The sequence below is a fragment of the Nelumbo nucifera genome, chromosome 8, assembly GCF_055504915.1.
Source record: "Nelumbo nucifera cultivar China Antique chromosome 8, China Antique-T2T, whole genome shotgun sequence".
Taxonomy (NCBI): domain Eukaryota; kingdom Viridiplantae; phylum Streptophyta; class Magnoliopsida; order Proteales; family Nelumbonaceae; genus Nelumbo; species Nelumbo nucifera.
The window spans coordinates 21,843,560-21,856,509 of record NC_142656.1 but is presented as its reverse complement, the minus strand read 5'-3'; positions in this window follow the sequence as shown (position 1 = coordinate 21,856,509).

The following is a 12,950-nucleotide window of genomic DNA, read 5'->3' as shown; positions in this document are numbered from 1 at the left end:
TTATTAGATCCATCCAGAACCTTATGGCGGACGTGCACTTGATCCCTGGTTTCCAGAGGGCTTGGCTGGATCAAGTAGTAGGTCTTCTATATAGATTTTGTTAGAATCTAATGCTCCTCCGCATCGTGGTGTGGAGGAGCATTGACAAGGATGGTTTTGGTGGCATTGGGTTTCTTCATCCAGAACCTTGACCAGGAGAGCCATTGCCCATCGGAGAATGATCTAGAAGAACCCCAGCTTGTGCAAAGTCTGAAGCAAGTAGTAGTCAAGCACCCATTGCCCACCGTTTGCCAACTACAGAAGTTCAATTTTGGGTCATTCATGAACATCAATATCAAGGCCTTCCTGAGCGTTTCATTGAAGATCACGTAATGTTTTCTGTGTTTTCTGTGAGGAGGAGCATCGATGGGGACGGTTTTGGAGAAGCTGGGTTTCTTTATCTGGAAAATTTGTGAAATGGTAAAAGGAAAGAATGTGTATTTAAAAAGACACTGCATGAACATTTTACGTTTGGGGCTGACCAGAAGGGAGGTTTGTGTTGAGTTTTCCGGGAGATTTTTGTTGAAGTAAAACTTGAGGGGGTTTTTATGATTATCAGAAACCTCAGGGGAGGTTTTCATATTTTACTCTAAAGATTAATAAAGTTTAGAAAATTAATGTAAAAAAATAAGCAAATTGACAAATTCCGTAATGTTTTCAAATAAATTGCAAAAACAGTGAAAGAACAAAAAAAAAGTCAATTTTTTGGGATCATTGACCAGAAAGCCCCAAGCATACTCGAATTTTATTCTCTCCCACCAGTAAAAAAACTCATTCAAGCTCTATCTCTCCCATCTAGGGATGATAATTTTCCCCCCATCCCTAATGGGGACCCAACTTCCCCGACCCATTAGGTCGGGGATGGAGATTGCTTTGGCGGGTAGAGACGGGAACGAGGTTAATAGAAATTCCCAATCGGGTTTGGGTAGGGGTTGGGGATTGAGGTCCCCATGAAGGTTCAAAGTATCAGAAACGTAAAGTGTACCAGAAAGACAATTATAAGAGATGTATTGGGATACGCTTTGGATATGTATGAATACGAATAAAAAATCAAAATACACATAAATATAGTGGAAAATTTAAATAAATCCTAAAAAATATATTACTAACAATATTTACAAATTTTATATAATTGCAAATAAGTCATTTAAATGTAACAAAACCATAATTTAATGATTTATATAAAGTGTGACATATCGGGACACAATTAGTAACCATTGAAAATGATGGAATAGCTAAAATGTTAAAAAAACCAAAAATAAACTAAAATGTGAGTGTCAATTTTCAAAAAACCAATATAATTAATCTTAATGTTTATTAATATATAAATTTTAATAATTAATTCTAGCATTTATTAATAAACACTTGTCACTCATTAAGAAAAGTGAAAATTTACTTAAAACTAAAAATGCATATGATCATAATAAACAAATATGTGTGGCTCATTAGTGAACTTGTTGTTGTTAAAATCAAGTTACCAAGGTTCAAATCTTGCTATGGCTAAAATTTGAAGTTTTTACATATACGCATTCCATGTATCAAATTCTTGTTGGAACGATACGATACGGCCCGATACATTGCGATATTTTAAACATTGGTCCCTGTCCCACCTTGACCTTGATTATAAATATATTAAATAGAGTTATATATATATGATATTATTTATATATATCAAAACATTATTTATACTTCAAAACTTTATTTATTTTAAGTAAATTTATATCCTCAACGGGGATTGGGGATGGGAATGGGGATTAATTTCAGAACCGGGGTCAAGGTTGGGGAATATGATCCCCGTCCCATTGCCATTCCTACTCCCAGACCAAACTCCTCTCCCTCTATATATATATATATAGAAGACTATAACACATCTACATCAAATACCAGTAACCAAACAAAAGCTCTGTGTATAGAGCTATTCAAACATGTCAGTGAGGTCCCCTTCCAAATTGTTCAAACTGCCAATTTAATGGTGATCAAATTATTTTTATAGGCTTATTACATAAAGAAAAATTGCTCCGAATGGATGGGTGATCCTATCCAATTAATCCAAGCAACTATGAAGGTGTTTCGCACCAATGCGTTTCACAACCATTCCATTTCTATTGATGTGTCATGTGTGCCACATCAGCAAATAAATAGAATTGTCTAGAAAGTCGCATTAGCCTTGGAATTCGGGAAAGGAGGGGTTTCTTAAAACATCAAAATAACATTTTTTGAATCACTTGGGTGATTCTAAATCACCCTAATGACATGACACATTAAAATTTGAAAAAGTAAACTACTTTTTGAGATGCTATACAGTTGTCATTGTAAATATGTTATAATATTAATACAAATTACTTTAAATGCCTAGTCAGCCTGTATCCCAGTTTTTTTTCTATTTTTCAAAAAAAGCAGGTGAAACAAATCACTTGTGAATCAGAGCCCACATGTGAAATGCTCTGGTGCCGAACACCTACTATTACGTGTCAACAATCAACTCAAATGGAAAACCTCTAACTATTGGATAAGATGCATGTCATTTCACAAGGGGATAGAGGAAACACCCTTTTTGGTTTCTAACAACATTAGAACGGGGTCCTACTTCAAAAAGACCATCACAATTAGATCTAAGTATCTTTGAACAGAAAAACTTACTTATTATAGCGAAAGGAGTTGAAAACACCTCCAACTTGACAAGTTCCATTCCATGATTTTGGTATTGGCTCCATTCCTTCATCACTAGAAATCTTTGATTCTGGTCATATACCTAGTCATCATCAATAACACAACACATGCATTAACACATAAACAACATTAATTACTAAAATAAAGCTATTTAGGGTTCATTTCTTCCCTTTCTATTGCTTTATTATTTACCTGAATCCAAGAGTCCAATGATGAAATCTTGCTCATATCTAGCTTTGTGCATTAAACCTTCTCCCTTACTCCTATCAAGTTCATCTTTTTTGCTCAGAAATTCCCAAGACCTTGTAGTTTGAAAAAACCACTTCTTTGCTTGGCTGGGAAAACATAGAGACCACTTCATCCATCTCTAGTGGAAATAAACCAATTAAGATCAAAAGATAAGATAAAGATAGAGAATAATAAGAATGACAAGAACCTAATTGGAAGTTCCCCATACTAGATAATTTGGTGGCTTCATTTGGGCTTAGGATAATAAAGCCATTGATGTTGTTCTTGTAATAGGTGGTGGGTTTCCTCAATTTCCTACAATGTTTTCTCTCCATTGTGTTCTCCAAAATGTAATACATAAGGTTGCTCTTACAGCCAAGATGAAGAATTTTTGTGAAAACATTAGCACAAACAAAGAGAACATTTTTTTTCCACATTTCTTCATCTATGAACAAATTTGGACCATTAAGTTTTTATAGTAAAGTGTTTGACTCACAAACACTTATTGCCAAATTCAAAGAATTTAAATCATTTTAGTTTTTTTTTCCTTATGTACAGAAATATAGGAGAATGAGGACGACATGTTCAAGATAAATACATCATATGTGTCTTTGATATGTTACTATGATGAATAATTGAAAATTACACTCCAAGGTGGATTAAGTTGTTAAAGGTCTCAGTTTCATTGAATTTATTCAAAAATTACATTCAATATGTAATTTATGAATGAAGGGATCACTGATAAAAATCAAGTGTCAATATCCACTTGATTAACACTCTTCAATATCCATAGGTGTAAAAGAGGATTAAGTATTAGAATCTATGATAGATTTATACCCTCAACATTGTAATGCGGTTGTGGTATGCATTTTGAATCAATCATTTACAAGGCCAACAACCATAAGTCATAGGTATTTTAGTCATTTTTTCATGTTATTAAGCATTTTATTCGTCACTTTATTGAATAATGTTTTACTTATTTGATTTGAATTAATATTTATGTTTTGTTATTTTAATTAGATCTAAAGCAAAAATTCAATTAGGAGTTGGGAGTATGAATGGAAATACCAAACCTGGTGGTATATCTAATGTTGAGAGATGGTCCAATATATCTTGTATCCCTTCATCACTTCCCATGTATACTATTTGAAGAAATGATTATTTATTTTATAGTGATTCTTTATAATTGATTTTACTTTGATATTTTCTAGGTCACAAGAACCAATGATAGAAGAACACTTCCATCATACATTGAAAAGTTAACTAGAAAGAGAGCTAGAAGAGTAATTCAACCCCATTTTAAGCCAAAACGAACTAATTTTTCAAGAGGATTTTAGTTTAAGTCCAAATAAACAAGAAACAAGTGAAAATGACTTCAATTATGAAAAAGCAACAAATGGACAACAAACAATGGAATTTCAAAAGGGACACCATGAAGATGAACTCAAGTAAAACTTTATTGATGATTATTATTTTGACCCCTATAATGTGTAGAGCCAATAGATTATAATGTAGGTGATGGCAATACAACCAGCAATGTTGGTGATTCATTCGGGTTCTCAATTGGACGATCTTTTACAAGTTTATCAACATTGAAAAGTTTTCTTCAAGATTATACAAAACATGAATACAGCCCAATTTATACAAGTCCACATATGATAATGGTGAAGTATTCTATTACAAAGTGTCCTTGGCATTTACGTGCTAGAAAATTATATAATTTACTAACTTTTAAAGTGACAAGACATAGTAAAGTCCATACATGTTCTGCATATATGCACAAAGGTGGTCGTGATCACTATCAAGCAACTTCAAATTGGATAGGATCTAAACTAAAGAAACTACTAAGTTAAAATGACATAAAAATTTATCCTATTCATGCCATCACTGCAAGAAAAATCTATCCTATTACCATGTCAAAACTGCTGCTAAAAGTCCTCAAAACTGTTGGTAGAAGTTTTACTGATAGTTGGAAAACTACCACTAACAAAGGTGTCGCTAAAAGTTCTAGTGGCAATTTTGGTGACTGCCGCTAAAGCTCAAAAAAAAAAAAAAACTGCCACTAAAATTAAGACTTTTAGTGGAAATATTTGACTGCCACTAAAGGTCAATAATTTGGCACCAAATAAGCATGTAGTGGAATTTTTACCGGCTTTATTATAGACCAACCTGAATAACATTTTAATTTATTTTTTTCTAGCTACCAAAATAATCTAAAATTTTGTCAAAAATCAAAATAACCTATAATTGTTTTCAATTACTAAATAGCATTGTAATTTGTTTCAAATAACATGTTATCTTTTCATTCATCCAAATTGAATTTAAATACAAGAATTTATACAAATTGAAATTAAATACAAAAGAAATCAAAACATCAATTATTAAGCCATTTTCCATTCAAAACATTTAAGCCACAATGAGTGGAATCCTTCAAGTTTTCACAAAAGGTATGCCTTGACTCTCTACAACAACACTCAGCTTCTTTTTGACTTCCAACATCCTACCCAGCTTCCTCTTGAACTCAGGGTTCTTAACATCCAGAACTAGTAGGAAAATCTTTGAAGTTGTGTGGTTTGCCTAAAAAAAATGAATCACAAAAAATCCAACCAAATCATCAAAACATATCCAACAAGGGAAAATAAAATGGGTTGGTGGATCTTTTTAAATTCAGAAAAGGAACACAAACAGAAATAGGTAATTTGATATCATATCCTTAAAAAAATTGCACCATGGACAAAATCCACTTAATAGTTCATATCCCCCTTGGATTCAACCATTTATTTACTAAAGTTTTTTACAATATATTTGGTTTTGGCACACTTATAAATGAGTACTGCATTTTTTGAGAAGCTAACACAAATGTAGCATAGAAGTGGAAATTGTAAAATGATGCATGGAACAAGTAGTGCACATGAGGGCATTATGATCCGTTAATGGGGATGTCTTAACAGTGCATCCTTTTGATGATTAACAGAATATGATTAATTTTATTAATAAAGAAACAAGAAAGATCTACCTATGTGGCCAAGATCTCCATACCCTTATATATCCATAAAGATCTTTTCTTTCCCTATTCACCTCTTCCCTTGCATAAAAACAAATCATTCACACTTTCATGGACATCCCGATCTACCTAAACAAGATGTTCATTAACATTCCTACAAACCCGACAAGTTAAAACAAGTTAATTGCATTGAGCATCTTAGAAAACCATCTTCTATGAGATGAAGTAATCATACATGCTGAAAAAAAAGAATCATCCAATGCAAAGAGGAATCTATACACAATCTTTGAAATTCTCAATGTCTTTGGAAAATAACTAAACCAAATGAAAATTTTCTATAACCTCAAGACTAGATATCAAGCATACCAAGATAGAATTGTTTGTTTAAGGAAGAAGAGGGATTCACTTTTGGGTATCACAAATCAAATGCGTGTCTGTAATTTGATGGGCACCATCAACATTACAAGTAGAGAAGATCCAACCATGCCTTAAAAGCTAGCTGAAGAGCATCAACAAAATTTGCATAGATGCCAATTTCATCCAAAAAACAAAAACAACTCAAAATGAATAAATAAAAGAAATAATAAAAAGTTGATTGCAAAAACAACAAACCATATAAATGCCAAACGCGTAGTCTTTATAAACATCATTTTTATTAGTCTCTAGAAACATCATTAGAAAGTTGATGTGCCTTGGATTTTAATGGAGCCATGAGAGATAATATCAAAAAGGATGTGAATGTGTGTAAAATCTGCATAAAGAAGAGAAATAAGGTCTTTTACCTATAAAATTTGACAAAAAAGTAATTGGGGAAAGATCAAAGGTCAAAATGCTAAGCCAAATAGAGTAGTATCCTTTGTTGGAAAAATAGTAGATGCCAAATTATGTAAATTTTACAAACAATTGGTTTATATTATCACTAGAATCCACTTGCAATATTCCTTCAAGAACATACTAGTGTACTTAAGGAAATAGATAAGTAAAAAAGAATTTAAAGTGATGAAAGAATTACCAAACAAATATTTGACTCCCTTTATTTATTATACTACATTATTCAGCCAAAAGGAAATACCAAACTAAGCAGTTTCTTTTAAAACATTAAAGATGGTAAAAACCCCTATTTAAACATGCTATATATATTGAATTAATTAGAAAGGTTGAGGATAAACAATGCAGAAAAAAACTCCACCAATTTAAGACAACTTGAGATGAATTCACCAAGTACCAAATGGAATTATCAAATTTTAAAACTATGATTGATGGGAATGACCCACCGTACAATACCAAGAACCATAGTCAAGTAACATCCTAAAACTGACCATTGCAGTCCAGTCATTAACTATTAAGAGTAGGGTAAAAAGGTCTAAAGATACATAGTTAATTTCAACAAAGCCTTCTAGGACTGTCAAGGTTGATGGTGTCTCAACATAGAAGAAGGTTACCAAGTGTCCTCCTTTCCTTCCTAAGCTTTAGAAGAATAAGACTTGTAAGAAGTCTTTATTATAGTGTTATACCCTTCCCTATAGTATTAATCTCTTGTCTAAATTGATTCATCAATCGCAACCTAGAGGACATTTCTCTATATTTGAAGGCTTGTACTAATCCAAAATTGATATAGAAGATTATGAGGCTTCCTAAGTAGAATCAAATATTTTTTAAGACAAATTTCGGAAAAACCAAAAATTCATGAAAAACATCAAAGAAAATCATTCTTTGAGGATTTTTTATTTTTGTAGGACGCATAAGGTTTGGAAAAACCAAATATTTTTTTTATTTATGTTAGGGACTACCTAACATAGGGTCTTTTTGAGGAACCACCCTCATTTGAGAATTGAGGTCTCTATTGGTGTGTTAGCATAAGCTTCAAGTTTAAAAGTTAATAAAATAGTGCTCCTAGGGTTTTCTAGAAATATCTAAAGCATTTCAACTGCATGTGACTTCAAAGCAAATGATAGCTCAGTTGAGCGCAAGCAATATGTCTCCTGTTGAGCCAATAATTGCATTGACTGACTATTCTAATAACACTCCAAAGAGGATTTACGTAGTGCTCAAACTTCAAGATAGAGAGATGGTAGAGGGAGGCATGTTAGTGGATTCCTCATTGAATTCTTCATACTCTTGTCAAGTTATGGAGGAAAACATATCAGACTTAGGAGGTGGATGGCTCATTGTCAGGGTGGTTTAGTTGGTCCTGGTTCTCCCCCTAGCATGGTGCACAAGACACATCTCTAAGTGCATCTATCCTTACTAGTAACCTCCCATATGATGCCATCACCAACAAGTGTTCCAACTAAAAAAAGGTCACACATCAATGTCAAATTAAAATGCATCCGTCTAGAAAAGCAATAAAACAGAAGGAGAAATAGATATTCTATTTAACATAGAATAAATTGTGTCTAAAATATACTTCTAGCCACTATGAACTTGCAGGAAATGGGTTTTATTAGTAACTTGTAGGAAGAAAATATCAAATGGGTTTTTATTAATATAGAAGAATAGGAAACTAATACAAGAATGGGAAAACTTTGGGGGAAATAAATAGATAAAATGGAAACAAAAGAATCCAATAGACCATATGGCTATACCACTTTTAACTCTAGCATGAACCTATGTTGAAAATTTGAATACATGTATGTTATTACCTTGTTGTACATTTGATATTGTTTGAATTACAATGTCCCATAGACCATATGGCTACATTTACTAAAGAAACTTACAATGAAGAGTTAAACATTGAGAGACTTGTCAGCAAAGGTTTGCAACACATGGAGTTACCATGAGTATCTAGAAATCAAAATCCAATAACACTAACAAGAGCACCTGTTACCATCAAAACACCAACAATACTGAAATCTATAAATGTTTGAGAACTTTCCAAGGTAAAAAGGATGAAACCCACTACAAGAAGCAAAGCCAATTTCATGGATTAAATATTTGTCTTAGGTCTTAGATGAAGGCACCCATTACCAAAACAGCAGTACATGAACTCTGGAATTGTAAAATCATAATAATAGTAAGTGTAATCACCATGGGAAGGCAGGAGTTTGGTCAGTCTCCGAAGGTTCGAAGATGGCAGCGGAAAAGAGAGAGGGTGTGGGAAAGAGAGGAGAAGAGAGGAGAGAAGGGAGAATGATTGCCTCTTGAGAAACCCTAGATCGAAGTTACATTGTATTGTCTCCTTAGGAAAGAATTGCTCTCGCTTTTATAGAGAGGAAGTTAAGGAAGAAGTTCTTTCCTGTTAGGAAAGGGAATCTTTTTTGTTAGGAAATGAGATATTTCCTTTAGTTTGATTATTAAGGGATCATTATTAGAGAATCCTCTTCCTTCTAGATTCTCTCCGTGTGTGACCCTGTTATACTGACGTGGCGTGGGTGATGTCATCATTTGGCGGGCATATTTTTATTGAGCCTGCATGCATAATTTAAAGATGCTTGTGTAATCGGAATTTATACCCGATTTATTGTGATTCAACGATTCTATGATGGTGTTGGGTTCATCGTAGATTTATGCATGTTTGGGTTCATCGGAAATTCGTGTGTCTAAGGTTCATCGCAAACTCGTACGTGTCTTCGCTTTATCGCATATTCGCGTTAGTCGAAGTTCATCGCGACCTGTCCTAGGTATGAGTTCATCGCAATTGTGGGTCTGCGATGAACTCATTGCAAATGTGCAATGGGTTCTAGATTCATCGCAGGCGTCCGTGTAGTATTGGTTTGACACCTTTTTGTACTCCAAGGGTCTTAATGACCACTATATACCTACAGTAAGAAATAGAGATCTCTTACCAAAATCTCTCAAAATTCAATTGGGCAGTTTTAGTTGGCTTTCCAAATAGAGATTTCAGTTGCAAAAATCTTATTCAGAGATATCCTTCAAAATAGTAAAAAAATAGGGGATTCTAGATCAATTACTACACTGCAAATATCTTTTATGGATGCCAATTATTGTCTCTTGAAATGGCATAATCCTCTATTATCTCATAAAAACTATGTAGTTTTTATTTTTTTCTAGAAGGAAAGGAAAAAAAGATGCAGATCATGTTGTATCTCATGCAACTTAGATGAGAATATTTCTTTAGTAACATAGTCAAACACATTTTAAATTTAAAACAAAAGCCAAGAAATCTACCACTACAAAATTCTTAGGGCCCGTTTGGTTCACAAGAATAGGGGTCTAGAATTGAAATCGGAATGGACCGTTCTGATTCCAACAATTTGGTTGGGAAGAATCGGAATCTCATTCCTTTACCTAATGGAGTGGCATTTCCTCACCTCCCTTGGGAATGAAATCCCATTCTAACTGATTCCATTTCTCATTATGATTATTGTCTAAAACAAATAGATTATGGGAATAGACCATCCTGATTCCAATTTTGATGGATTTCAATTCCGATTCTGACTGTAAACCAAATAAACCCTCAATTCTCCAGGACTGTGTACAGAACAAATAACCTAAAAAATATGCAACCTTGAAATTATACATAGTTATATAAAACATACATAGTTAATGTAAATGCCTTAGTTCTCTGCCAAATATTAAAGAAATCATGAATTAATTAGATATGTAGAAATAAAAAGATAATTATACATGGTTAAATGAAATTGGATATGGTAAGCAATTTCCATGGAAACACATGATTTTCTTGGATGTTGCAAATTGTAGCTTAAAAGTTGCTCAATTGCAATGATAAGCAAGTTTGAGACAGTAAGGCAACTTGTGCGAGTCTTCTACAAGTTGGATCTAGAAGAGTTTATGATCTATCAAAAGAGCAAGAATATACATAGGGATTAAGTTGAAAACCGAAGCAATGGAAGTTGTGTTGAAGTACTAGTACTACTCGAACAATATAAATCTCAAGACAAATACACAAGTTTTTAGACATTAGAGGTGATGCAATTGTTGTTTCAAGAGATGCCAATGTGATCAATAACTGATTATATTACCTATTTTTATAAGTGAAAATGGAGTTGGTGGAGCATCAAACTCATTGATGAGAAACTTGCCCATTCACTTCATCATTTCGTTGATTTCTTCAAGGCATGAAAATCATTTAAGACCAAATATGTTGTTCTATTCAATAAGCAAAGTTGCCTTGGACTTTGTTTAACATTTTAAATGAGTGAATCTCTTACAGGAGTAATGTATAACTTGCCAAATGAGGAAAACCTAAAAACAACAAAAAAAGATGAAATGGAAGAAGAGATTTCAAGAAATAGAAGCTTAGAGAGAGATGTATACTAAATATTGTTGCGGTTAGCCATATATCAAATATTGATTTGATTATTGAAGATGAGATAACAAGCAAAGCAAATCTAGATTTCTGAATGAAGGCATCAAGTGAACGAAAGAGAAAGAGTTTAATGAAAAAGTGCCAATCGATAGTCAAAGGAGTTGAGTGTGAAAGGAGAAAAAGTTTTAAGTGGTGAAATTAGTGGTTTGTCTTTGGTTTTGTATTTTTTATATTTTAAATTAAAATATCTAGGCATTTGTAGTGGTAGTGTGTATTTTTAGCGGCAATCCCCTTTCTACTAATTAAAAAACTGATGCTATTACTCTATTTTCTTGTAGTGCATGTAATTAAGCTTGCAATGACACCACATTTGCCTTATCATAACCCCAATTTTCATAGATCATACTTTATGGTCCATGAAAATGATGAATTCATTTTTATGTTATCCGATTAAACCATTCTTTACACTCACTTGAAGTGGAACCACAAACCATTTGAGTGGGTGCATCTAAACCACAATAGTTAATTCTACTTGCCAAAATGCTTCACATGTCCACTTGATCTTTCATTTTAAAAATCCAATTTGTGTTTCATGTAGATCAACTATTTCCCATTTAGGGTACATTAATGGGTATGGGTTGGTCTACCCCAAATTGCATCATGCATCTATTAGGCAAGTGTCATTCCACGGTTTTAAAAACATATTACCCATGTTTGTGCATGATCATAAATCTTTGCCTCTAATGGACTTCTTCCACATTCAAATCATTATATGGCTTCCATTTAACCTACAATTAGAAAAAAGAAGGATTATAAGTAAGTGTATTTAAAGAAATGAAAAAGAAAACAATTATCAGTATTAATTGCTTACATACTCTATAAGGAGCAAGTTGAGCTCTTAGCGATAAAACAAATGGTTGTGATGAGGGTTTATTTTGGATCTAGGCAACCAACACTTTTCAAGTAGTACATTTCTTCTAAAACCAATGATGGATGGTTCATGATGACCAAATTAGTAGACGTTCATGTGCCCAACACTTCTAGGTGGTACTGATTATAATGGTCCATAAATTGAAAAATATACAAAATGTCATAAAAAAACATGTATGTAATAACGTTAGGTATTTATAGATAGTTCTACAGCCAGGATATGTATCTTTTGATAATATTTCCCCATGTCTATAATATTCCCAAGTAATTGAAGAGAAATCGAGTTGACCGAAAACTTAGTACTAGCGGAGAAAATGGTACATCTCAACAAATATAACAAATAAGCTTTAGTGTGATGTAATATAACCATTTCACTAAGATTTTTTGGCAAATGATTGAAAGTGTTTCTTAACCACTTCATTGACACTTTTCCATTTCTTATTTGTGGGTTTCTAGCTCCTAAATATTTTAAACATATTTTTTTTTCCTTCATGCTAGGACCTGATACCACAACACCAAAAACTTGGAGATTAGTGATATACCTAACATCTTGTAATGTAATTCTCATTTCACTCCAGGGTATATGAAAAGTATTAGTTTCATTTGTCTATCTCTCAACAAATGCATTGACCAAATGATGGTCAATGTGTATATGTCTAATTATGCAAAGTGGTTCTAAGACACTTTATCTAACAAGACCCTTCATATTTTCATTTTTAATACTTCATATGGTTAAAGGCTTCATATGCTCAATGCTTTTCAACATTCCCTTTTCCTACAAAGAAAAAATAAGTGATTATGTATTATGTAATTATTGGGTTATATGATTTAGTTAATTATTGAATCAAT